The sequence below is a fragment of the Mesoplodon densirostris genome, chromosome 2 (assembly GCF_025265405.1).
Source record: "Mesoplodon densirostris isolate mMesDen1 chromosome 2, mMesDen1 primary haplotype, whole genome shotgun sequence".
NCBI lineage: Eukaryota > Metazoa > Chordata > Mammalia > Artiodactyla > Ziphiidae > Mesoplodon > Mesoplodon densirostris.
This window is the reverse complement of record NC_082662.1, coordinates 147,080,679-147,105,896: the sequence shown is the minus strand read 5'-3', so window position 1 is coordinate 147,105,896 and position 25,218 is coordinate 147,080,679. Positions and strand designations below refer to the sequence as shown.

Here is a 25,218-nt window from a genome sequence, read left to right as displayed (position 1 = left end):
ATGAGTTGTTTTGAAACCATAGTAATGTCTTATTTGCTTAAATTTGGTTAATTCTTTGATGTTTGAGTATAGACAAGAGACTGAAACAGAAATATAAAATAAGGAAATGGGAAAATTCTATGAACTAATAATATTCTTTGGCTCTTCCTTTCCTTCTCCCACAAAGAAAATGTCCTTGACGTTGTCCCAAATTTCAAGTCAAAACATAACTCTGGGGCTTCCATGGTGGCGCAGTGGTTGAGAGTCCGCCTGCCGATGCAGGGGACACGGGTTCGTGCCCCGATCCCGGAAGATCCCACATGCCGCGGAGCGGCTGGGCCCGCGAGCCATGGCCGCGGAGCCTGTGTGTCCGGAGCCTGTGCTCCGCAACGGGAGAGGCCACAGCAGTGAGAGGCCCGCGTACAGCAAAAAAAAAAAAAAAAAAAAAAAAAAAACATAACTCTGATTTCTGATTGAGAATTGCCCAGATAAATATATTAAGACCAAGTCACAGGTGTAGCTTTCTCGAGTCCTAAACAGCAAATTCATTTTTGAAAAAGCTAAGAGAGAGCTTCACTGTTCTAAGACCGATTTACACCATTTTTTTCTTCTAAGCTTGAATTTCCAATGACTTATTTAGATGTAAGCACTGACAGCTGTAATCATGTTTTAAATCTTGCTTTGTATCCTTAGTTATAACGTTGTTCAATTAATATTCAGAATAATGGAAGAGATGTGCCGTTTTGAAAAAGACTTGAATACAGTCCAATGCTTTGGGAAACTGACTCTCGAGAGGATTAATCAGCATTTAAAACTTGCATTAACAAAAATCTGATCTTCCACCATGCGGCATGCATAATACTTTTCGTTTTTAAACATTTTAGCTTAATACTATGGCATCCTTTGTCCTGATTTTTTTTAGTGATTTTAAAATTGAGCTCCTTCAGATCAATTTTGCCTTGACCCTTGTGCATAATTGGACACTTGCAATTGAAAAATATAAGGATGCTCTTTTGCATGGTGCACTAAACTGTATTTCCATTATTAAAGATAAGGGCAATAGTGGACTACAACTTAGTACTTAACATTTCAGGTTTTTCCCCTCAATTTATATCCAAAAAGTTTTCAATCTTTCTTCAAAGCCCAATTATCCAAACCCAGTCCTTGAGAGAAAAAGAGCTAAAAATGATGTTTTAATAATGAAAAATGATCAATGGGAATAGGATCTTTTGCTGTAAATGGTAAAACAATTGATGATTAGTGATCTTTTCTTATTTGTTTTTAAATAAGTGTAAATCACACTGAGTTATTTACATGTAAACAAGGATTTGGGTTCTAAAGCTGAAATAAAATGACATGATGGAAAATGAACTGGGAAACAGTGGACTGAGGGCTCTGTGTGGCTCATAGCTAAATGGGAATGAAATCAATTTTAGAAACAGGGAAGAAAGATGATTGTGAAAGCAGAATAGAAAAAACTTGCTGTTTTATCCTAGTAAAGTAATTGGCTGTTTTATGACCAGAAATAAAGTCAAGTGAGCACATACTTCTGTGGGTTTTGTCTCTCCTTAGACCAGTGGCTTGCTCTCTGGCCCAGGACCCATTGTTTTTCCTCTGCTGAGACCACAATGCTGACCCTGGTGCTAAATGTGGCCTGGAAGGATTTTATTCTTCCCTTTGCATGTTTTTAGAAAAACCTCTTGGCTTCTGTGATAAAGCAGTGGACACTGCAGAGCAGATTCTTATTGCTGCTGAGCCTTACTAGGAGTTTGTAACAGGCACAGCAAATGGTCAATAAATGCTCATTGGAAGAATCTCTTTAAAAGCCCTAATTAAGTGCCTGCCTGCCTGCCTGCCTGCCAGGGTTGTGCAAGTTTCCACTCAGAACTTTGCTCACCTGGCCCTCCTTCTCAGCAGAGGGGTCCCTGCTTTGGCAGCCTCTTTGAGTCCCATGACTCCTCTGAGATGGAGAGTGAAGGACATACAGAGAGTGATGGAGACCCTCGGAAAGGTGGGGGGCAGCTGCCCGCTGAAGGAGCTAAAGGTGCTGCATGCAGAGGGGAAATGGGGAGCCATCGGCTTCTGACTCGGGGGCTACGCACAGGCAGGATAGATAGTCAAGAGAACAAAAGTATTTATTTAAGACACCACTGGACAGTGGAGTGTTTGCATCATACCTACAGCTAAGGGCATGTTATGTTAATGAGGGTGTTAAAAACATAAAGGTTGAAAGACAGGGAAACCTGTGCCTGACAGAAGCATTGGCGGCGAATGTATTTTTATCCACAAACTGCCTATATTTGTGGAGGTGAGTGGGCTTGAATGTAGAGAGAGCAAGGACCACAGCTTCTGTCTTTCTAACAAGAAAGAGTCTTGTGTTTAAAAAGTCTCTTTCTCAGAGTACTGAAGAGGTTTTTTTTTTTGGTTGGTTTTCTTGTTTTCCTTGCTTTGTAACATTTTTCTCCATGTGTGGCTATCAGTGAGATAGGCAACAGAGCTGAGCCCTGGGCCCAAGTGGGTACCCTGCCCTCTCCTAGAGCGAGTGGGGGGATAAGGGCCTGCTCCCTGGATGCATTTCCCTAGGATCCTGGCATTTGGGGAATTTGTTTAACTCCCTGGGGAAAGATTCCAACACCCCTGTTTTGGGAGCAAATTATGAACATTTTGACAGGCTCAAGGCCCACTCTGCTCTTAGCCCAGTATAACCTTTCTAAAACTCAAATAAGATTAGGACAGTTCCTTGATTCAAAATGTAAACAAATGGGGGCTTCCCTGGTGGCGCAGTGGTTGAGAGTCCGCCTGCCGATGCAGGGGTCACGAGTTCGTGCCCCGGTCTGGGAGGATCCCACGTGCCGCGGAGCGGCTGGGCCCGTGAGCCATGGCTGCTGAGCCTGCGCATCCGGAGCCTGTGCTCCGCAACGGGAGAGGTCACAACAGTGAGAGGCCCGCGTACCGCAAATAATAATAAAAAAAAATGTAAACAAATGGTTTCCCCTGGCCTATTAAAAGAAATCCCAAAACTTTAGCATTATCAACCGTGCCTTCACTCTCTGACCCCAGACCACCCCCAGGCCGTGTTTTTTCCTTTTCATCCATCATCTCCAGACACTTTGGACTCAAGTCAGAGTAGCCTAGACATCATTCCTTAAACAGAAGTGCTTTTCCTTTCCCTGTGTCCTTGCTCAAAGAACACTCCCTCCTTTGCCCTTTGCCTGCATGGAGAGCTCCTACTTATCCTTCAGTGCCCAAGTCAAATGCCTCTTCATCTCTATGGCTTTTCCTGAACTCCCCTGGTGCTCTCTCCTCCTTCCACATCCTCCACCCTGTTCCCACTCAAGAAGAACTATTCACCCCTATAGCTGTGATCCCCCTACTATAGCAACTATCACTCACACTATAGGTATTTTTATTGTTGTTTCTCCCACAAAATTGTGTATTATGCAAGAGTTGGAATACTAGCTCCAAAGCTGTTATTTCATAAGTATTTGTTGAAGTGAATTTGCCCTTTAATAAACACTAAGAGTATTTCAAGATCTTAGAACTGAAAGAACATCAAAGAGTTTATATTCAAAAGTTTGTTTGCTTTCCTTGTCTATCAAATATAAAAATGTATAAATTAAGAGCTTAGACCTATTCTTTAAATTTAAGAACTTTCTTCCAGGGGATATATATATTTTTCTATTCCAGACCATAAGATGCAGTGATACATCTAATAATTACAAAAATATCTATTTTTTTTTCTGATCTTAGAAAAACTTAGAATGTAAGTAGATTGATTTCTTGGTTTAAACTGTGTATCTAGTAAAACTCTCTACCTCCAGCGAGAATGGCACTTAAGTATAGATCTCTGAAAAGTGTCTGATCAGATTCAATGTAAGCCTACAAAGACTGCATTGAAGGAATGCTAAAAATATAGTTTTCTGTACTGTGATGTAGATGGGAAAAGCAGCATTACTCCATTTCATATCTATGGCAGTGCCTGTCATACACCCTCCAAAGTCACAACATTTTCTAGACAAGCAGATCTTAAGGCTATTGCCCATAAGAATCATCTAGGGCCTCCCTGGTGGCGCAGTGGTTGAGAGTCCGCCTGCCGATGCAGGGGATACGGGTTCGTGCCCCGATCTGGGAGGATCCCATATGCCGCGGAGCGGCTGGGCCCGTGAGCCATGGCCGCTGGGCCTGCGCATCCGGAGCCTGTGCTCCGCAACGGGAGAGGCCACAACAGTGAGAGGCCCGCATACCGCAAAAAAAAAGAAAGAAAAAAAAAAAAGGAATCATCTAGAACGGGAGGTAGAAAACTATAGCCCACAGGCTAAATCCAGCATGCTGCCTGTTTTTGTAATAATAAAGTTCTACTGGAACACAGCCACGCCCTTGTATTCTCAAATTGTCTATAGCTGCTTCCAGGCTGCAATGGCAGGGGTGAAGAGTTGCAACTATATGATCCACAAGACTGAAAATTTTACTATTTGGTTCTTTGCAGAAATTGTTTGCTGACTTTTGACCTAGAAGTTTCATTTTTGTTTCATTTTTTAAGATAAAACAGATGCCCATGTCCTACCTTAGATAGATTAGTAATTGGAAGAGTAAAACCTGGTCATTTGTGTATATAAGAAGCTCCACATGTGATTCTGAGTACAGGCTCTTAATTTTTATTTTTCAAGAAGTTATCCATAAATCGTGCCAAACAAATTCTCATAGTACAAGGAATGTCCCTCTAAGGCAAGCACCATATTTTACTTACCTTTGCATCCATAATGCCTAACACTGCTCTAAACATAATTAGATGCAAATAATGCTTTTGTCAAGTGAATGAGTGAGTCGGCAAGGTGAGGAATCTTAGATTGCAGATGTAACTAGACCCTCTAAAAATCACAGTACATGGCAACTACCTTCTCAGGCCCTGGACATGTGCCCTGTTACTTTCCAGTGAGATTTCTTTCTTCTAACTTCAACCTTACCTAGAAAAACACAAATGCTACTGATTCTCTGTGGATCTGAAAATTTTTAAAAATTTCCAAGAGTGTCAAATGAGGCATGCCTTGGTCTGCATTAGGATGGTCATCTCCTCACTGCTTGGGACATGCAGGAAAAAAAAATTAATCTCATCATGAGAAATGGTGCAGATGGTACATTTGGCATCACCAGCCTGCGTCGATCAGAGATGCATTTATTTACATGACTTTGTTTGCATTGTGACTATTTATCTGGGCCCTTGCTCACATTTAACCTTTCGAAGGGCCGGCAGAGAGTGAGCCATTTTGCCCTTGGGATTGGATGGAGCAAACTCCCATAGGGATGATGTTTGTATTTCTTCCTACCTGCAAAACACTCATTTCTTACAACCCCAGAAAACATTTGGTTATGTTATCTCTTGGGTCCAGGAGGAGTGTGGAGTGTGCCAAGTTTAAGGGCCATCGCCAAATACCATGGTTTGCATTATGTAGACAGCACGCCAGTGGAACTGGCGCTACTAGTTGTAGATTTGAGCTCTCGCCTCAGAGGCAAAGGATCCCTTAGTCATTTCCAACTGGGATCATGCCCTTTGCTTTGGTTATGAGATATCTTTGTGTGTGTGCACAAACCATGGCCTGCAGGCACAACTAATGGACCACTGTGACTGACTTCTTCTAGGCTGGGACAGTGAGCCCCCAAAGTGGCACTAAAGTGGTCTCAGACCCCATGGGTGATTTAGAGATGCTGAGAAACAGCATGGTGCCTTAGAAAGGGCCTTGGGGAGCCTGGTCCTGGGTCTGTAAATGGACAAGTCACTTACTTTCTCTGAGCTTTGGTTTCCTCATCTTTTGACAGGAATAATTAGAGTTGTTGTTATGACAACTGAGCTAATCCATATAAAGCATTTGGTGCAGTAACTGGCACCAAAGAAGCTCTCAATAAAAGTTTTTATTATTAATATTATTATTATCATTATTATTGATATATATATCTTACTTAAGGCACATGGTGGTTGTGAAGATGAAATAACTGATATTGGAGTGCTCTGTGAATCTGCAGAACGCAGCATATGTGAGGAATGCTTGTTTCAGTGGGAAGGAAGGGTAATTGCATAGAGAGGTTCTGTCAAAATGTGTTTCAACATGATTCTCTGACCAAGAGTCCCCAATATTTTTGAAATAAGAAGCTACTGAGTCAGACAGAGAAAGACAAATACTGTATGACATCACTTATGTGTGGAATCTAAAAAACACAACAAACTAGTGAATAAAACAAGAAAAGAAGCTAACTCACAGATAGAGAGAACAAACTAGTGATTACCAGAGGAGAGAAGGAAGCGGGGAGGGACTATAGGGGTAGGGGCAAAAAAAGGGTTGTTATGGAATTATATGAAATCTATGTGAAACTTTTGAAAATTGTGAAGAATTATAGAAGTTAAAGAATCTTTCATTCAAAAAAATTATAAAAACACAAGGTAATAATATAAAGTAATTGGTTTGTAATCATAAAAATAATAAAAAAATTAAAAAGTGGAGAATTTAATTTTAAAGCAAAAAAAAGAAGGAGAAGCTACTATTCATTTTTCCAAACCCTTGAGAGACCAATGGCCTATTGGTAAGCAGTCATTCTGATGAGCTGATTCCAGTGAGGAGGTAGCAGCTCTGCTGGTGGGACTCTTTCTGAGCAGAATCAAGGTTGGGCCTGGATGCTGCCTAGACTGCACTTCTTGCTGTGTACTGAGGCAGTCACTGAGGGAATGCAAGAGGATTTCTACCAGAGAAGGCAGCAAGCATGTGAGCCATCTACCTGGGGGAGTGATGGGACAGAGAAGCAATTTCCTGGTGTGTTTGAAATGTGTTACCTCAGTTGGCCTGGGAGCCTAATGGTTTCATTCAACAACAGGCATTTATTGCTTTCCTACTTACTTAGACTAGTGCACAAGGGGTACACTTTGAGCAGGCTGGGTGAAGTGATCTCCCTCCTGGCCATAACTTGAAAAGCTGGAAGGAATCAAGGCTGTCCTTGAAAATAATGGGAAGGTGTGGATATATTCAAGTCCATTATTCTTTATAAATACATCTCAGTGTTGCTTCATGAGGAAGATTATTGCACAGTGGTCTCTATCAGGTTTTCATAAGGAATCAAATGTAATCGGAAGAAATCACAGATGCTCAAGATGACAGCTACTAGTCATGACAATGGCATCTCAAACTCTGGTGTCACATGCCTCACAGGTGGGATACACAATGGGTGCCCTGCAAGGCCTTGTTCATAGGGCTCTGAAACATCTACCTGGTCAATCAATTCAGTAAGAAAGGTCATTCAACAATAATTAGTTTGTTCCCACACCTCACCTGCTGAACAAAGTTCTAGGCACATAATAGGTATTCAATAAAACCTTAAGACTAATTTAATGATAATATATAATATTTGTTAAACACTTGAGAGATGTCAGGTCTTTTTATAACTGCTTTATATGTGTTGATTAATATTATCTTCACAATAGCTTAATGAGATAGCATTATTATCACCATTTTCAGAGGTGAAGAAATAATAGCCTTTTGTTCAGGATCATAGAGTTAGAAGTGGTGGAGCTGAATTCCACCCAGGCTGAAGGATTCAGATCCCATTAAACCACGTGCAGGCACTAGACTTACTTTAAAAGTAATGTGTGGCTTCCTTTGCTCTGCAAAAGCTTTTAAGTTTCATTAGGTCCCATTTGTTTATTTTTGTTTTTATTTCCATTTCTCTAGGAGGTGGGTCAAAAAGGATCTTGCTGTGATTTATGTCATAGAGTGTTCTGCCTATGTTTTCCTCTAAGAGTTTGATTGTGTCTGGCCTTACATTTAGATCTTTGATCCATTTTGAGTTTATTTTTGTGTATGGTGTTAGGGAGTGTTCTAATTTCATTCTTTTACATGTAGCTGTCCAGTTTTCCCAGCACCACTTATTGAAGAGGCTATCTTTTCTCCATTGTATATTCTTGCCTCTGTTGTCAAAGATAAGGTGATCATATGTGTGTGGGTTTATCTCTGGGGTTTCTATCCTGTTCCATTGATCTATATTTCTGTTTTTGTGCCAGTACCATACTGTCTTGATTACTGTAGCTTTGTAGTATAGTCTGAAGTCCAGGAGCCTGATTCCTACAGCTCTGTTTTTCTTTCTCAAGATTGCTTTGGCTCTTCAGGGTCTTTTGTGTTTCCATACAAATTATAAATTTTTTTGCTCTAGTTCTGTGAAAAATGCAATTGGTAATTTGATAGGGATTGCATTGAATCTGTAGATTGCTTTGGGTACATAGTCATTTTCACAATGTTGATTCTTCCAATCCAAACAAGATGAAAAGACAACCCTCAGAATGAGAGAAAATAATCCTGAAAAGGATTAGTCTCCAAAATATACAAGCAGCTCATGCAGCTCAATATCACAAAAACAAACAACCCAATCCAAAAATGGGCAGAAGACCTAAATAGACACTTCTCCAAAGTAGACATACAGATTGCCAACAAACACATGAAAAGATGCTCAACATCACTAATCATTAGAGAAATGCAAATCAAAACCACAATGAGGTATCACCTCACACCAGTCAGAATGGCCATCATGAAAAACTCTACAAACAAACAATAAATGCTGGAGATGGTGTGGAGAAAAGGGAACCCTCTTGCACTGTTCGAGGGAATGTAAATTGATACAGCCACTATGGAGAACAGTATGGAGGTTCCTTTAAAAACTAAAAATAGAATTACCATATGACCCAGAAATCCCACTACTAGACATATACCCTGAGAAAACCATAATTCAAAAATATACATGTACCACAATGTTCATTGTAGCACTATTTAAAATAGCCAGGACATGGAAGCAACCTAAATGTCCATAAACAGACAAATGGATAAAGAAGATGTGGCTCATATATATATATGAGCCATATATACATATATACAATGGAATATTACTCAGCCATAAAAGGCAAGGAAATTCTTATTTGTAATGAGGTGGATGGACCTAGAGTCTGTCATACAGAGTGAAGTAAGTCAGAAAGAGAAAAACAAATACCAGATGCTAATGCACATATATGGAATCTAAAAAAACTGGTACTGATGAACCTAGTGACAGGGCAGAAATAAAGACGCAGATGTAAAGAACGGACTTGAGGTCATGGGTGGGGAAGACGAAGCTGGGACAAAGTGAGAGAGTAGCACTGACATATATACACTACCAAATGTAAAATGGATGGCTAGTGGGAAGCTGCTGCATAGCACAGGGAGATCAGCTTGATGGTTTGTGATGACCTAGAAGGGGTGGGATAGGGAGGGTAGGAAGGAGGCTCCAGAGGGAGGGGATATGGGGATATATGTAAATATATAGCTGATTCACTTTGTTGTACAACGGAAACTAACACATCATTGTAAAGCAATTATACTCCAATAAAGATATAAAAAGATAAAAGTAATGAGTGGCTTTAAGAAGAAAGAAAACATTGAATTCAGGGAATGTCCACTTAAGATGCTTCTTTAACTGACTGCCTTTTAATTCTTGGCTCAACATTTGGCTCAACACTTGGCATCAACCATTTTTGTATGGGTGTAATTTTAGTAAAAATTATGCAAAGCAAGTAGATTATATCATGTAGAGCAAGCACTTGGTGATTAGTCTGAGGACATGGAAGGAAGGAAAGGAGGAAAGGAGGAAGGAAAGGAGGGAGGAAAGAATGAAATAAAGGAAGGAAGGAGAGAGAGGGAAGGAGGGCAAGAAGGAGGGAGAGAAGAGAAGGGGGAGGAAAGGAAGAAAGAGGGAAAGATATGAGACTAATTTGATGATGGAGATAGAAACTGTTGAGTGTGTATGTGTGTGTTTGTATAGAAGCAGTAAGAAGAAGAATGAAAGCATCTTTCCATTATAAGTTCTCATATTTCTTCATGCTTCCTGCTCCTTTACAGTGTGCACTTTTCAGAGAAAGGTCTAGTAGTGACCCAACACATTCTAACTACCATATCCTGAGCATAAGTTTATATCCCCCAATGCGGGGGAGAAGAAGGTCCACAGAATTACAGTGAAAGAGGACTGATGACAGTGTTGGTTCTGTGAGCAACCCCATTCAAGACACCAAAGGAAAAGCCCCAACAGGCAGTTCCCTTTAGCCTGGAAGAAGGAGTGAAAGACAGCCAAACTCTCTCATCATCCAATCACATCTCAGGGGTTCAGATTTTCTCAGCTCCCTGGAGGCTTCTGCCCTTGCAGACAGGAGGATTATAGAAGATGGGGAGTTTGCAGGCATCCAGTGGCACTGCCTGTAACCACACCAGGCACCGCCACTCTGCAGTCATCACACCAAGATGGAGAACTCCTCCTAAACCCAAGCCTATTACAGCTCTACCTGCGAGGCAGCCCACACAGAGGGTGGCAAGGCTGCCACCATGCCTTCCAGAAGAGGCTGGTGGCCAATATGTTACACAGAGCTGAGAGGCCAAGGAACAGTGGTTGTAGTGGACCAGGTAGCCAGCTCTTGGTTAGCACTTTGCAGAGGGATCAGATGGTCTCTAACATCGAGAACCATTGCAGGAAAGATGAAAGGGGAAACTTCAGCCCAGGAGAAAGAAGCATGGCACACTCTGGCCCCCAGAGAAGAGAGAGAAAATGGCAGGCACCCAAGGACAGATCTTGTCTCATGAAGAGGTTTTTAGTTGTTCCAGTGGAGAGGGAAGTGTGCCTTGTGGGTAGAAGGAGCCTATCTAGCCTATTTTGAAATTCCCAGGCAGTGTCAGGTGCCAAGGTTGTAGAGTTAGACTCAACATAGCAAAAGAATTCTCCTAAAGTGCTTTGAAACACAAAAGAAATTGTTTTCAACCTACTGAGTGGCAGAAGGAGTAGTGGTGGATGATATAACTTGCTAATTCTTTTTCATGGTGAACTTATGCCACTGGGTAATTGACTTAAAGAAATGGACATCTGTTGTGGGGTTTTGTCCATTTAAACTTTATAATGTTTTGGGGGGATGCTATAGACAGAATTGTGTCCCCCCAGAGTCATATGTTGAAGGCATAATCCCCAATGTGCCTATAATTGGAATAAGGAAGTGATTAAGGTTAAGTCCGGTCATAAAGGTGGATGGAGCCCTGATCCATCCAAGAGGATTAGTGTCCTAATAAGAAGCAATACCAGAGAGCTCATTCTCTTTCTCTCTTCCCCATGTGAGAACACAGCATGAAGGCAGCCATCTACAAGCCAGGAGAGCGCTCTCAGCAGGAACGGGAACCTTGATTTTCGACTACCCTGTCTCCAAAACTCTGAGAAAATAAACTCCTGTTGTTTAAGTCACACAGTCTATGGTATTTTGTTATGGCAGCCCCAGTAGACGAAGACAGGGATGGGGGTGTGGGGGCATGAGATGCTTTAAGTATCTGCAAGCTCGATTTCCTGTAATGTGCTCAGATGAGACTGTAAAGCCAGAGGCTGTTTGTAAAACTTTGGCTTTCTGTATGGTGCTGAGGAGTTAACCCCAAATAATCCATCTGAGTCCCAGGGTTTGTATTTGTGGGGAGGGGGGCACAGCATTTCTCTTGAAAAGTCTGTAAGCTTTTTTAAAGATGAAAAATGTTATATGGAAAATAGCACTATAAAAGCGAAGTGTGAAAAAAATACGAGAGGGAGAACTCAAGAACAAAAAAATAATGCTTATATATTGGCCTACAGGGAGTAGAACACTTAGACTAACTTTAGTACCGAGTATTTCCTTTAAAAACAATCATGGGGCCTCCCTGGTGGCGCAGTGGTTGAGAGTCCGCCTGCCGATGCAGGGGCTATGGGTTCGTGCCCCGGTCCGGGAGGATCCCATATGCCGCGGAGCGGCTGGGCCCGTGAGCCATGGCTGCTGAGCCTGCGCATCGGAGCCTGTGCTCTGCAACGGGAGAGGCCACAAGAGTGAGAGGCCCGCTTACCGCAAAAAAAAAAAAAAAAAAAAAAAAAAATCATGTCTCCTAAAACCAACTCCAAATGGAGTCATATAAACCCAAACACTAGAATCAGGGGAATTTTCCAGTAAGGGAGAACATTTTGGTAATATTAGTAATTTAGTTTTGTTGTAAGGAAATTAATTCAGTGATTTGTTCAGAATAGTTACAAAAATGTACAGTCTCAGAGATTAGTGAGGAATCCAGTTCCTGCTGGAGACAGCAATTCTCTGGTCTCCTAGAGGAGATAAATTATAATATTTTATTTGTGTCACAGTGGGGGAAAGGAAGGGGAAGTTCTCTGGCTTCTGTCCCTTTGTCCTGGAAGAATTACAGACTTACATGGAACATATCTCCTGCTTTCTTGCCTTATTTTTATTGTTTCCTTTTTTTCCTTGTTCATATTTGTTTGATTTTTTTTACCATTTTTATTGTGATATAAGTGACATATAATGTGTAAGTTTAAGGTGTACATTTGTGATGATTTGATTTGATATATGTGTATATTTCAAAATGATTATATCAATAAGGTTAGTTAACACATCCATCATCTCACACAGTTACCGTGTGTGTGTGTGTGTGTGTGTGTGTGTGTGTGTGTGTGTGTAGAACTTTAAAGATTGACTCTTAGAAACTTTCAAGTATACAATACAGTACTGTTTTGTCAACTTGCTGTACATTAGATCCCCAGAAATCATTCATTTCAAAACTGGAAATTTGTATCCTTTGACCACCTTCATCCATCCCATCCCACCTCCCTCAATCCCTGCCAACCACCAATCTCTGTTTTTATGAGTTTGTTTTTTTTAAAGACTCTATATATAAGTGAGCTCATATAGTATTTATGAGCATAATACCCACAATTTTCATCCAAGTTGTTGCAAATGGCATGCTTTCCTTCTTTTTTATGGCTGAATAATATTCCATTATATATATCTGTATCTATCTGTCTATCTATCTATATTACATTTTTTCCCATTCATCCATTGACAGACACTTATGTTGCTTCCATACCTTGGCTATTGTGAATAACACTGCTTTGAACATGGAATATAGATATCTCTTCGAGATAGTGATTTCATTTCCTTTGGACATGTACCTGAAAGTGGAATTTCTGGATCGTATGATAGTTCTATTTTTAATTTTTTGAGGAAACTTTGTACTCTCTCATACTGCACCAGTTTACACTCCCACCAACAGTGCACAGGGGATCCCTTTCATCCACATCCTTGCCAATACTTGTTATCTCTTGTCTTTTTGATGATAGCCATTCTAACAGGTGTGAGGTGATATCTCACTGTGGATTTGATTTGCATTTCCCTGATGATTAATGATGTTGAGCACCTTTCCATGTACCTGTTGGCCATTTGTATATCTTCTTTGGGAAAATGCCTATTCAGGTCCTTTGACTATAATTAATTGGGTTATTTGGGGTTTTAGTTTTGGTTTGGGGTTTATTTTGCTATTCAGTTGTATGAACTTCTACTATATTTTGGATATTAACCCCTTATCAGATATATGGTTTGCAAATATTTCTCCCATTCTGTAGGTTGCCTTTTCATATTATTAATTATTTCTTTTGCTGTGCAGAGGCTTTTTATCTTGATATAGTCCCACTTGTTTATTTTTGCTTTTGTTGCTTGTGCTTTAGGTGTCAAACCCAAGAAAATTATTGTCAAGACCAATGTCAAAGAGCTTACCTCCATGTTTTCTTCTAGGACTTCTGTAGTTTCAGATATTACATTTAAGTCTTAATCCATTTCAAGTTAATTTGTGTGAGTAATGTAAGGTAGGGATGTAGTTTCATTATTGAAGAGACTATCTTATCCTCTGTGTATTCTTAGCTCCCTTGACAAATACTGGTTGACATAAATGCATGAGTTTATTTTTGGGTTCTCAATTCTGTTCCACTGGTCTGTGTGTCTGCTTTTAATGCCAGTACCATACTGTTTTGATTACTATAGCCTTGTAATATAGTTTGAAACCTGTAAGTGTGCATCCTGCTTTTGTTCTTCTTTCTCAAGATCACTTTGGTTATTCAGGGTCTCTCATGTGGTTCCACACAAATTTCAGGATTTCTTTTTCTATTTCCATTTTTAAAATGTCATTAAAATCTTGGTAGGGATTGCATTAAATCTGTAGATTGCTTTCAATAGTATGGACATTTTAACAATATTAATTCTTCCAGTCCATGAACATAGAATATCTTTTTATTTGTTTGTGTCTTCAATATCTTACATCAATGTTTTATACTTTTCAGTATACAGATCTTTCACTTCTTTGGTTAAGTTTATTCCTAAGTACTTTTATTCTTTTTGATGCTATTAAATGGGATTGTTTTCTTTATTTCTTTTTCAGATAGTTTGTTGTTAGTATATAGAAATGCAACCAATTTTTGCATATTGATTAAGAAAAGAAATGAGAGTTGCTGACAGGCAAATATGGAACATTCAAAGAGAAGCAGAAAAACTAAAACTATCTCTGAAAGATGCTGCTAAGAAGAACCAGAAGGATATCTGTGTAGTTCTGGCCAAAGAGGAGATCAGATCAAGGAAGGCTGTGAGCAAGCTTTATTCATCTAAAGCTCACATGAATTCTGTGCTCACAGGGATGAAGAACCAGCTTGTGGTCTTATGAGAGGCTGGTTCCTGTAGAAGAGCCCAGAAGTGATGAAGGCTATTCAGAGTCTTGTGAAGATTACATAAATCCAGTTCAAATAAATAGATTATAGAATGCAGATAAAATAAATAGATTAATAAATGCAGGCATTGTCCAAAGAGATGAAGAAGGCTGGGAACATGGAGAGATGTTAGAGAACACTTTTGAAAGCATAGATGATCAAGAAGAAATGGAAAAAGCAGCAGAAATGGAAATTGACAAAATTCTGTTTGAAATTACAGCAGGGGCCTTGGACAAAGCACCTAGTAAAGTGACCAATGCTGTTATGGAACCTGAATCTCCAGGAGTGACGGCCACCTCAGAAAGTGAAGGAGAGGAAGAGTCCCTGGAGGCCATGCATCCCAGCTGGCCATGCTTTGTGGCTAGGGGCCACCCTGCTGGGCCTCAGGCTTTTCTCATGGCCCACTTGCTGTGTGTACATACACTCCTCTGATGTAGCTACTATTTTATGTATCTCTTGCACTACACCTCTGTGATGAGGCATTGCATTCTGGAGAAGATTCTCTCCTAATATCTCTTCACTCTCTGCAGAAGTTTTGTGATCTCAGCCAGACTGTTCTTATGAGAAGTGGTGTAATAAATGCATCATTTTTAGGAGTATAAACAGAAGTATCTTTTTAGGGGGGAAGCAAAGAAATCTGTCTTCTCACAAAACACTTTTGAGAATAGAGTTGATTGCCTGAATGTTGAGGACTCTATATTTTTTTGTATGTAAAACACTATATAAATAGATTTTAATAAATTTCTGCTTTCACACTTAGAAAAAAATTAAAGTTTTCTAGGTATAAGATCATGTCATCTGCAAACAGAGAAAATTTTACTTCCTCCTTTCATCTTGGTTCCACTGGGTTTGGATGGTTTGTCAGATTCTGAGTGGGATGGAAGGGGGATGTGTTTAACCTACTGGACTCCAACATGAAACCGAAGGCCATGGCTTGATTAGCTATTTCTTACTATTCATCTCCTGGATGCAATATCAAGCAAGGGATTTGAGTTCCAGGTTGAAGCAGAGGATGGCAGGAACTTCTGTAAACTTACCTGCAGACCACAGATTAGCTGTTATACACATTGGCAATTGCCTTGAACCCCTCAGCCCCCCAGAAGGGATGGTCCAGATGCAAAATTGAATGACTATGAAGGTAAAAGTTATAGGGAAAATGAACTGAGTCAATGGGAAGCTTCCTTTGGGTCATTCCATGGTCTGACTGCCCACTCCTTTTCTCCTTCCCAACGAATCAGGATGCACCCAATAAGCTGTACACATTTACTGAGGTATCATGTCAGGCACAGTATGAGGTGCTAGCAATACTAAGTGAATTAGATGGTCTTTCTCAGTGCAGCTGAGATAAATAGATGATGGCTATCACTATCATGGTACTTGCTACATTATATTTACGTGCTTGTCTCTGTGTTCACTCTCTGTGTGCTCCTTTGGAGCAGAGAGTCAATGTTATCTAACTTTGTGTTCCCAATGCTTACCACAATGCTTAAAAATAGTTTCTGGATAAATAAATACATTTTTTGGATAAAGTAATAAGGGAAAGACTATAACAAGTTTATATATTATTACAGGGAGACAAATAGACTTGAAAACAAATATGCCCATTAAAGGTGCTGTGATTAAAGTCCACAAAGGAGTGTGAGAAAGAAAGGTAATTAGTTCTAAGAAGTAGGTGGTGACACAAAGAAGACTTAAAAAGTAGGTGATTTTTGAGATAATTTTAAAAAGATAAATAAATGTTGGTTTGCTAGACAGGGATGGGGGGAGGATATTAGAAGCATTGCAGGTAGAAAAAAAAAAGTTGAGCAAAGGTATGGATCATGGTGATGTAGAATAGCATTGTGAATGACAGAGATGGGAGGTGTGAGATGTTTCCTGTGATGAGAACATAAGCTGTGGGCGAAGTTTGTTGAGAGAGTTTCTAGAGAAGAGAATATATATGCCAATTAAGGGGTTTGAACTTTATTTCAAGGGCAGTGGAAGTCTGTTAGAGGGTTTTAAACACAAAAGAGATTTAAATAAAACTACTTTTTGTGTTGTTGTTAAGGAAGATCTCAGCTGATGATTGTATTCAGGAATTTTTCATGAGGTCAAGATCAGAGTAGACAGTGTTTTAAGGAGAGGGAACAACTGCAAGAATGTTGGAAAGCTAGAGATCAGAAAAAGCATGGTTCATGAAAAAAAATGTTCAGAGCAGAGCGACAATAACAGGAGTTCCAAAGAGAAACGATTAGAGTCAAGCTGCAGCAGGGGGCACAGAAGGGAGAAGTGACACCAGAGAACTTAAAAAGAAAAGACAGAGTATAGGCATTAACTGGATATGTGGGCGAGTGCGGGGGTCAGGTGACTCCCAGTTCAGCCTGGATGACTGGGTGGACAGTTATGCCACTCCTGACAGTAAAAGAGGTGGTAGAAGGAGCAGATTTGGGGAGGGGAATCTGATTGGTGAAGTTTTGTGTATATTGTTTGGAAATGTGTGTGGAACACCAGGTTGAGATGGTTCAGTAAGCAGAATGCAGTTTAGGAATGAGGTTTGATATAGAAATGACAACACTGGCCTCAGCAACATAGAGACCAGTAGAAGTTCAGGGAGTAAAAGAGATTACCTGGGAGAAATCTCATTCAATGTACTGTGAAATAAAAACAGTACGAAAAAGAAAATCTTGGGATAGAGGTAGCATGTCAACATTAAGTAACAGGCAGGGGAAGAAGAGCCAGAGAAGGAACTGCTGGGGTTCTACATTTTTGACCAGGCAGGAAAAAGATAAAGAAGTAAGGAACTAGAGAGATGCAAAGACAAAGTGAAGAATTAAATTTAAAATTTACAAATCAACAAAGAAGGAGAGGTGGAAAGTCCAGCAGAGGTAAATACTGTATCTGAAGAGAAGTGATGGAATTGGATGAAGAAGAGTTGAAGGGGTTGAGCTCATACTGAAGGGCAGATGGTGCATCCCATGAACCTGGAGGAAAGGGGGCAAATTGTCGACTGGGCAAGGAAGACTCCAGAATTAGTTATAGATTCAAGGATGGGAATTCCCACCTGTTAACCTTGGTTTTCTCAGTAAAGTAAGAGGCAAATTCATTTGCTGAAAGAGGAGGGTTGATGGTGGCAAAGGAGTAAGAAAATGGATAAAGGGGTGGAATAGCAAATCTGGGAATTGGGAGAAGGCTTGACCAGGTATAAGCTTAATAGAGAAATGGAAGGATTTCATGGAATCCCACGTCCCTCCTAATTTCTTGAGGGAAATTTGTTTCTGACTGTCAGAAAAAGAATAAAAATTTCCTAAGGACATGCAATCAGCTAAATAAATTGTGAAACAGAGATCATATTCTATTTTAATGAAGTATGAAAACCCACAGTTTTTATATCAAAATAAAAGCCAAGCAACTAAGCATTAGGATATATTGGGACTGGAATCACTAGTGTCCAAATGTCAAAGATGAGGGAAAGAATAGCATAGCCCATGGATAAAAATCAATGTATTGTGCCCCCCTAATTAACAAACAAATAATAAAATACTCCAAGCCCAAGTGTAGATTGTACTGCTATGCTTGTAGCAAGATAGGTTCGCAGACCATAAATTTGAGGTGACATGAATTTAAACAGTTGTGAGAATGCTTAGCAGCTCAGCCATTAGAACAGTGTCAGATGGTAGATGGCCACTCTGACCCAAAGCAGAGGGTTTTTGTGTCCTGTGTATCAGAAGGACAGAGCAGAGGGTCCTTCCCTGGAGAAACATCTGAGTCCTAAATGGAAGGCCAGTGTCCAATTAAGAAGAACATTGGATCAAAAGCTCCAACCTCCTTTTCCCAGTAAAACAGACAATGTTCTGGCCAGCCTAATCAAGAGAAAAGATAGAAATTAAACATCAATCATCAATTTAAAATCTTTTAGTAACCTCGTTATAAAAATGTACTACCTTGATATGATTTAAAATCTCTCGCCACTTAAGTGTCCATCAACAGATGAATGGATAAAGAAGATGTGGCCCATATATACAATGGAATATTACTCAGCCATAAAAAGAAATGAAATTGAGTTATTTGTAGTGAGGTGGATGGACCTAGAGTCTGTCATACAGAGTGAAGTAAGTCAGAAAGAGAAAAACAAATACCGTATGCTAACACATATATATATGGAATCTAAGAAAAAAAAAAGAGTCATGAAGAACCTAGGGGTAAGACGGGAATAAAGACACAGACCTACTAGAGAATGGACTTGAGGATATGGGGAGGGGGAAGGGTAAGCTGTGACAAAGTGAGAGAGTGGCATGGACATATATACACTACCAAACGTAAAATAGCTAGTGGGAAGCAGCTGCATAGCACAGGGAGATCAGCTGGGTGGTTTGTGACCACCTAGAGGGGTGGGATAGGGAGGGTGGGAGGGAGGGAGACGCAAGAGGGAGGAGATATGGGAACATATGTATATGTATAGCTGATTCACTTTGTTATAAAGCAGAAACTAACACACCATTGTAAAGCAATTATACTCCAATAAAGATGTAAAAAATAAATAAATTAATTAATTAAATAAAATTTCTCTCTGAAACCAACAGCCAATACTTACAATACTTAAAAGTAAAATAGCAGAAACATTCTTATTAAAGGTAAGACTAAGATAAGGATGACATCATAATTATTCATTTTATGCTATTCTGAAGTTATAGCCAATGGAAAAGGGCAGAAAAGAGAAATAAGAAAAATAATTATTGGAGAAGAAAGAAAAATTATTATTTACAGACTATATGTCTATCTAGAAAATTCATGAGAATAAATTTGAAAATTATTTGAACTAGTTAGAAGGTTTAAAAAGATGATCAGTTACAAAATTAATATAGAAAAATTTACTAGATTCCAGAAATTATCAATTAAAAAGCACAATGAAAAAAGTTCTGCCCAGCAGAGTAACAAAAACTACAAAAAGTTATAATATCTAGGAAAAAATTTAATAAAAGCTCTTTTAGAGCTACATGAAAAACAACTGGAAAATTTTACTGAGGGACATTAAAAACAACTTTAAAAAGTTGATGCTGCTGCTGTTTTCATGAATGGTGAGATAGAAGAGTATAAATATATTGATTGTCCTCAAACAGACATATTTATACACAAATCCCCAATTGTTTTATAAAACTAGTTAAAATTATGACTTTACCTACATACATGAGCTTATTCATTTATGAAAAGCCAAGAAAAAACACTGAAAAAAATGAGAGGGAATTTGTACCATCAGAAAGCTATAAGTTATTTTAAATGTACATTTGTATATCCATAGGTTGTTTAGAACCAGAAAGAAACCCTAGTATAATTAAGAACTTAGAATAAGGTAAAGTTGAAATTTAAATTTGTGAGAAAATGGTGGAGTAGCCACTAGATGAAGCAGGATAAATGGTTGACTATAAGTTATAGCCTCTACTAGACCAGTGTAAGTGTCTGCTTGGATTTGCCAGCCTCTGCCTCCTCCTGAGCTGCCATTCCTCATCTTCTAACAGCCCTGCTCCCCCAGGCTCCAGGCACAGCCTCCATTGCTCTTTCTGTCATACAGAAGACATAGCAGTTCCAGCAGCCACGTAAGATTCAACTGAGTCGATGGAGCCCAGACTTCCCAGCAGCTGCCTGGAATATTTAGGTAACGCAACTCAGAAGCACAAACCATGACCATCAAAAGAAAGGAGACAGAGCTGACAGATCAGTTCCTCTCTCCTCATCCTCCTCTTCTCCATTGTACTCATGCATTGGCTGTGTCAGCCTCTCCCTCTGTTGAAATCTTGCATCTGGGCAATGGCTGTGTTTTCCTGTGAAACTGTGGCTAGTCTCATAACAATGCACCACGTTTGATTTTCTTTCCTCCTTCCCTTCCTTACTTCCTCATTTTCCTTTTCTTACTCTTGATGCCCTGGTATCCCTTTCCCCCCAAACCTCTAATATGTAAGCTTTTCCTCAGGCTCTGCTTTACTAGGAACTGGGGCTCAGACACATTCCTTCTTCACACTTCATACTAAAATACATCATAGATGGATTAGAGCATTACAACGTAAAAACAGTGCATAAAAGATGAAAAAGAAAATATTAGTGTATCTATCTATAAAGATGTATGATAGAGAGGTGCAGAAAATCTTTTTACTCTAAAATTTGATAGATTTGACTTTATACAATCTTAAACCTTTGCAGAAGGATCATAAGCAAAATTAAATAACAAATAACAAAGAAAATATTTGAAATGCCTTACACAGAAATAGGTTAACATACGTTAATAGATTGGTATAAGTTAATATATAAGAAGCACTTAATAAATACATTTAAAAAATCTTAACAGAAAAAACTAGACTAAGAATTTGAACAAGTAATCCACAAAAAAGAAACCCAAAGGATTGAAAATTTTATGAAAAAAAATTCAGGCTTACTAAAATCAAGGAAACACAAATGAAAGCAACAATAATTTATTATTTTCTTCTAACAGATTTTTTAAGGTTAAAACAAAAGGCAATGCCCCAAATCAAGGAGGGTGCAAATGTGCTTTCAGAAACTACTGGGAGTTCTGTAATTTGGTATGTTCTTTCTGGAAATATATACCAAAATTTCATTTTTTTCTTATCCTTTAAACTAATAAATCCACATATAAAAATGTATCCTAAGGAAATGATCAGAGATCTAAGACTTATGTTGAAAGATATTTAAAGCAATATGGTCTCTTGTTGTTGTAAACAGCTGGAAACAAGACAAATACCAAAGAAAGGGACTGGCTAAATAGATTTTTGTATATTAATAAGATGGGATTCTCTGCACCTATTTCATATTTTCATATACGAAATGTTGTGGGAAAATGTCCTCAACATATGCTGGAATATAAAAAACTGCTTATAAAATTATGTAAAATAAAATTTTAAATAGAAAAACCCAAAGGATTTACACAGTATATGCAACTCTCTTCTCTCCTTTAACATCTTCTCCAAGACAAAACTAAACTAAACTCAACATGAACTATGGAATGTTTGGAAGCACAAACATTAAAAAAAAATTAATGATGAGTCACTAGTGTGTTTCTTCTAGAATAACTTTTGCTAATTTCTTAATCATAAAATATTATTTTTAAATCATTTTGAGCCATAGACCTAAATGTGAAAGGTGAAACTATAAAAATTCTAGAATAAAATATAGGATAAAATCTTAGGACCTTGAGGCAGTTGCAGATTTCAAAGCTCAAACTATTTTATGATTTTAGAAAAAATAAGTGACAATTGGACTTTATTAAAATTTAAAAATTTTGCTCCCCAAAAGATAATTTTAAGAAATTAGAAGGCAAGCCACAAAATGAAAGAAAATATTTTCAATGCGTGTTTTTAACTGCTTTTATCTAGAATAGATGAAGAATCCTTATAATTCAATGAGAAGACAACCCAATTCTGAAAATAGGCAAAATATTTGAATACACAGTTCACAAAGATATACAATGGCCTAACCACATGAAAATATGGTCAAAATCATTAGTTATCATGGAAATGCAAATTAAACTACAAAGAGATACCATTATGTCCCCACTAGAATGGTTGAAATTAAAGGCTGATAATACTAAATGTTGGCAAGGATGTGAAACAAGCAGAACTCACATATGTTGTTGTGTGAATGTAAAATGGTGCCACCACTTTGAAAAACTGTCTGTTTCTTAAAAAGTTAAACATATACCTACCATACCACCAGCCTTTCTACCCCTAGGTATTTACCCAAAAGGAAGAAAAATATATGTCCACACAAAATATTGTGTGTAATATTCCTGGCAGTTTATTTGAAATAGCCCCAAACTGGAAATAATCCAATGTCCATCAATTGGTGAATAAATAATCAAATAGTGGTATATCTATACAATCAAATATTTTCAGCAATAAAAAAGAATGAATTCCTGATATATACACCAATATGAATGAATTTCAATGTGATTTTGCTAAGTAAAAGAAGCCAGATACAAAAGATTTCATGCTGTATGATTAGTTTTCATTCTCTATAGCATTTATATAAATGTAATCTATCCAAAAAACTAATCTAATCAAAACCAGATCAATAGTTGCCTATGGCCAGGAGTAGAGGGAGGGATGGTTGGTCAAAGGACACAAGGTAATTTTGGAGAATTATGAAAATTTTCTGTATCTTGATAGTGGTAGAAGTTTCATGGATACATACATTTGTCAAAACTCATTGAATTGTACACTTTAAATGGATGTATTGATAGTTAATAATATATAAGTTATGCATCAATAAAGTTATCTAAGAATTATTTTCTTCCTGTGTTCCTTGCTGGCTGAAAACTACTCAATCTTGATTACTTCTTTGCTTATTGCCTGTTCTCCTACTTATTATTGTTTTGCTATAGTAGATTTAGGGATACAATTATAATTACTTCTTTGTGTGTGTGTGTGTGTGTGTGTGTGTGTGTGTGTGTGTGTGTGTAAGAGAGAGAGAGAGAGAGAGAGAGAGAGAGAGAGAGGGAGAACTGAGAAAGAAGAGATTGAAAATTCCAAAATGCTAGGGGATTTTTGGTGAAGAGAAAGTTCCAGAGGCTTGGAATCCAGAGTACAGGTGGATGTATAGGACTTGGAGAGTGATGACAGTATATTGGAAAATTTGAGGTGGACTCATGAGAATCTGAACTAGCCATGTCTGATAACCTCAAATGTTCCACAAACGAAAAATAACATCTTCTGTAAGATGGTCCTGGATGGACTGGTAGTTGAGGAGAGTACAATGCACTATAGAAGTCAACAAGAAATGAATAAACGGTTAAATTGAAACAGGTGAAGGTCAAGGGATGATCAGGAAACTCCAGAACAAGGTGAACCCTCTTCGTGCTCTCAGTGTTTTTTCAGGCCCTTCTCCTCCTATGATGTCCATGGGGGAATAGCACATTGCTGACCTTTGATTATCAACCCACCTTACTTTCTCATATCTGAACTTCACAAATATTTCACAACTGTCTAGAGGTTCAATGTGGAGAAATTAGGAAATGGAGGTTCTTCTACCCTGGTTATTGATAGGTCTTTGTTTGATTTTCTTAAGAATCACCAGATCTGGTCTCTCTCCAGCTGATGGAGGCATGATACTCATGATGTAGATCCATCTCCAGTAAGCAACATTCCCGGTCTTCCCTTGCTAAAAGGAATATACTATTTTGCATGCAGTATGTCCATTGAAGATCCTTTGCTTTCTACCAGCATGGTGAAAATGTAGTCCTGCTTAGGAGGGTCCTACGTGCCTACTAACTGGGTTGTGAGGTTGGAACTATGGCTGAGAGGATCTGTGCCAGATAAATGTATTATAATGACTTTAGTCTGTATCATCAGTCTTAGATAATTGTACTGCAGCAGACAAGACTTTCTTCCAGAGGCAGACTGTTAGAATGCATGACATAATAGTGCCATGATTGGGCCTCCCTGGTGGCGCAGTGGTTGAGAGTCCGCCTGCCGATGCAGGGGATACGGGTTCGTGCCCCGGTCTGGGAGGATCCCATATGCCGCGGAGCGGCTGGGCCCGTGAGCCATGGCCGCTGAGCCTGTGCATCCGGAGCCTGTGCTCCGCAACGGGAGAGGCCACAACAGTGAGAGGCCCGCATACCGCAAAAAAAAAAAAAAAAAAAAAAAAAAAAATAGTGCCATGATTAATCTGACCTAGCCCTCATGGGAGGGTCAAGAGGTACAAATTCACAGGCTCCTATAACTACTGTAAAGTGATACATCAACACGACATTTGGGGGTGAAGTATCAATCATAAAATACATTGTTAAAAATAACACTTGGTGAAAATAAATACTTGGCTCTTTAGACCCCAATAAAGAGGACAATTAACATTATAAATAAGGTATACTTCTGATATTTTGATTTGGGTTTTTAGAATTTAAACTTAGATTGCTGATACTCGTCATTGCATCATTATTGAGAATACAGAAAGATTCCCCTCCTACCTTGCTTCTATTTTTCAAAACTCGGTAGAAAATTTATATATGATATTGTTGAAAGATACTTTCCAAATATTAGTAACTGATCTCTATGTGATCAATTGTATACTTGATTAACCTTAATTGCCAAGATAGCAAAGAAAAGAGTACTCTTACTATTTTCTGATGTTTTGTTTCTGATCATAGTTGTAGAAGAACTAAAATAAATGGTTTCAGGAGAGAATAACTAGGAGGCTAATTAAGTAAGGTCTGTTTATAATTGTATTTTCAAGGCATTTATTGGTCTTAACTAAAAGATTCTATTTTCATTCAAGATATTAGGGCCCACTAAAGGGTACTGAGGCAATCAAGTGCCGGCACAATGTGTTATCTGGGAGAACAGGGAGTATGGGGTCCTGCAGGGCTGACTGTACTCTATCCTTTTTTTTTTTTAAAGCTAAGAATGAGATTGAAAATTCCAAAATACTAGGTATTAATAGGTGGAGAGAAATAGCCCAGGGACCCCTAGAGGCATAAGATCTAGATACACAGGGAGGAATAGGGTCCTCTGTTCTGAGGGTTTTACATGCATTACATTTAATCCTCACAACTCTATGAGATAGTAGTATTATTGTCCCTATTTTTCAGGTAAGAAAACTGAGGCACAGAGAGATAATTTGTGCATATTCACAAAATTACTAAGTGGAGGAAAAAAGACTTTCATC

General features: G+C 38.8%; 1 pseudogene; it reads left to right on the top strand.

The window, feature by feature from the left end:
* Positions 1-15,003, top strand: part of LOC132476503 (charged multivesicular body protein 3-like) — a 51,838-nt pseudogene extending 36,835 nt beyond the window's left edge.
* Positions 15,004-25,218: the final 10,215 nt, after the last annotated feature.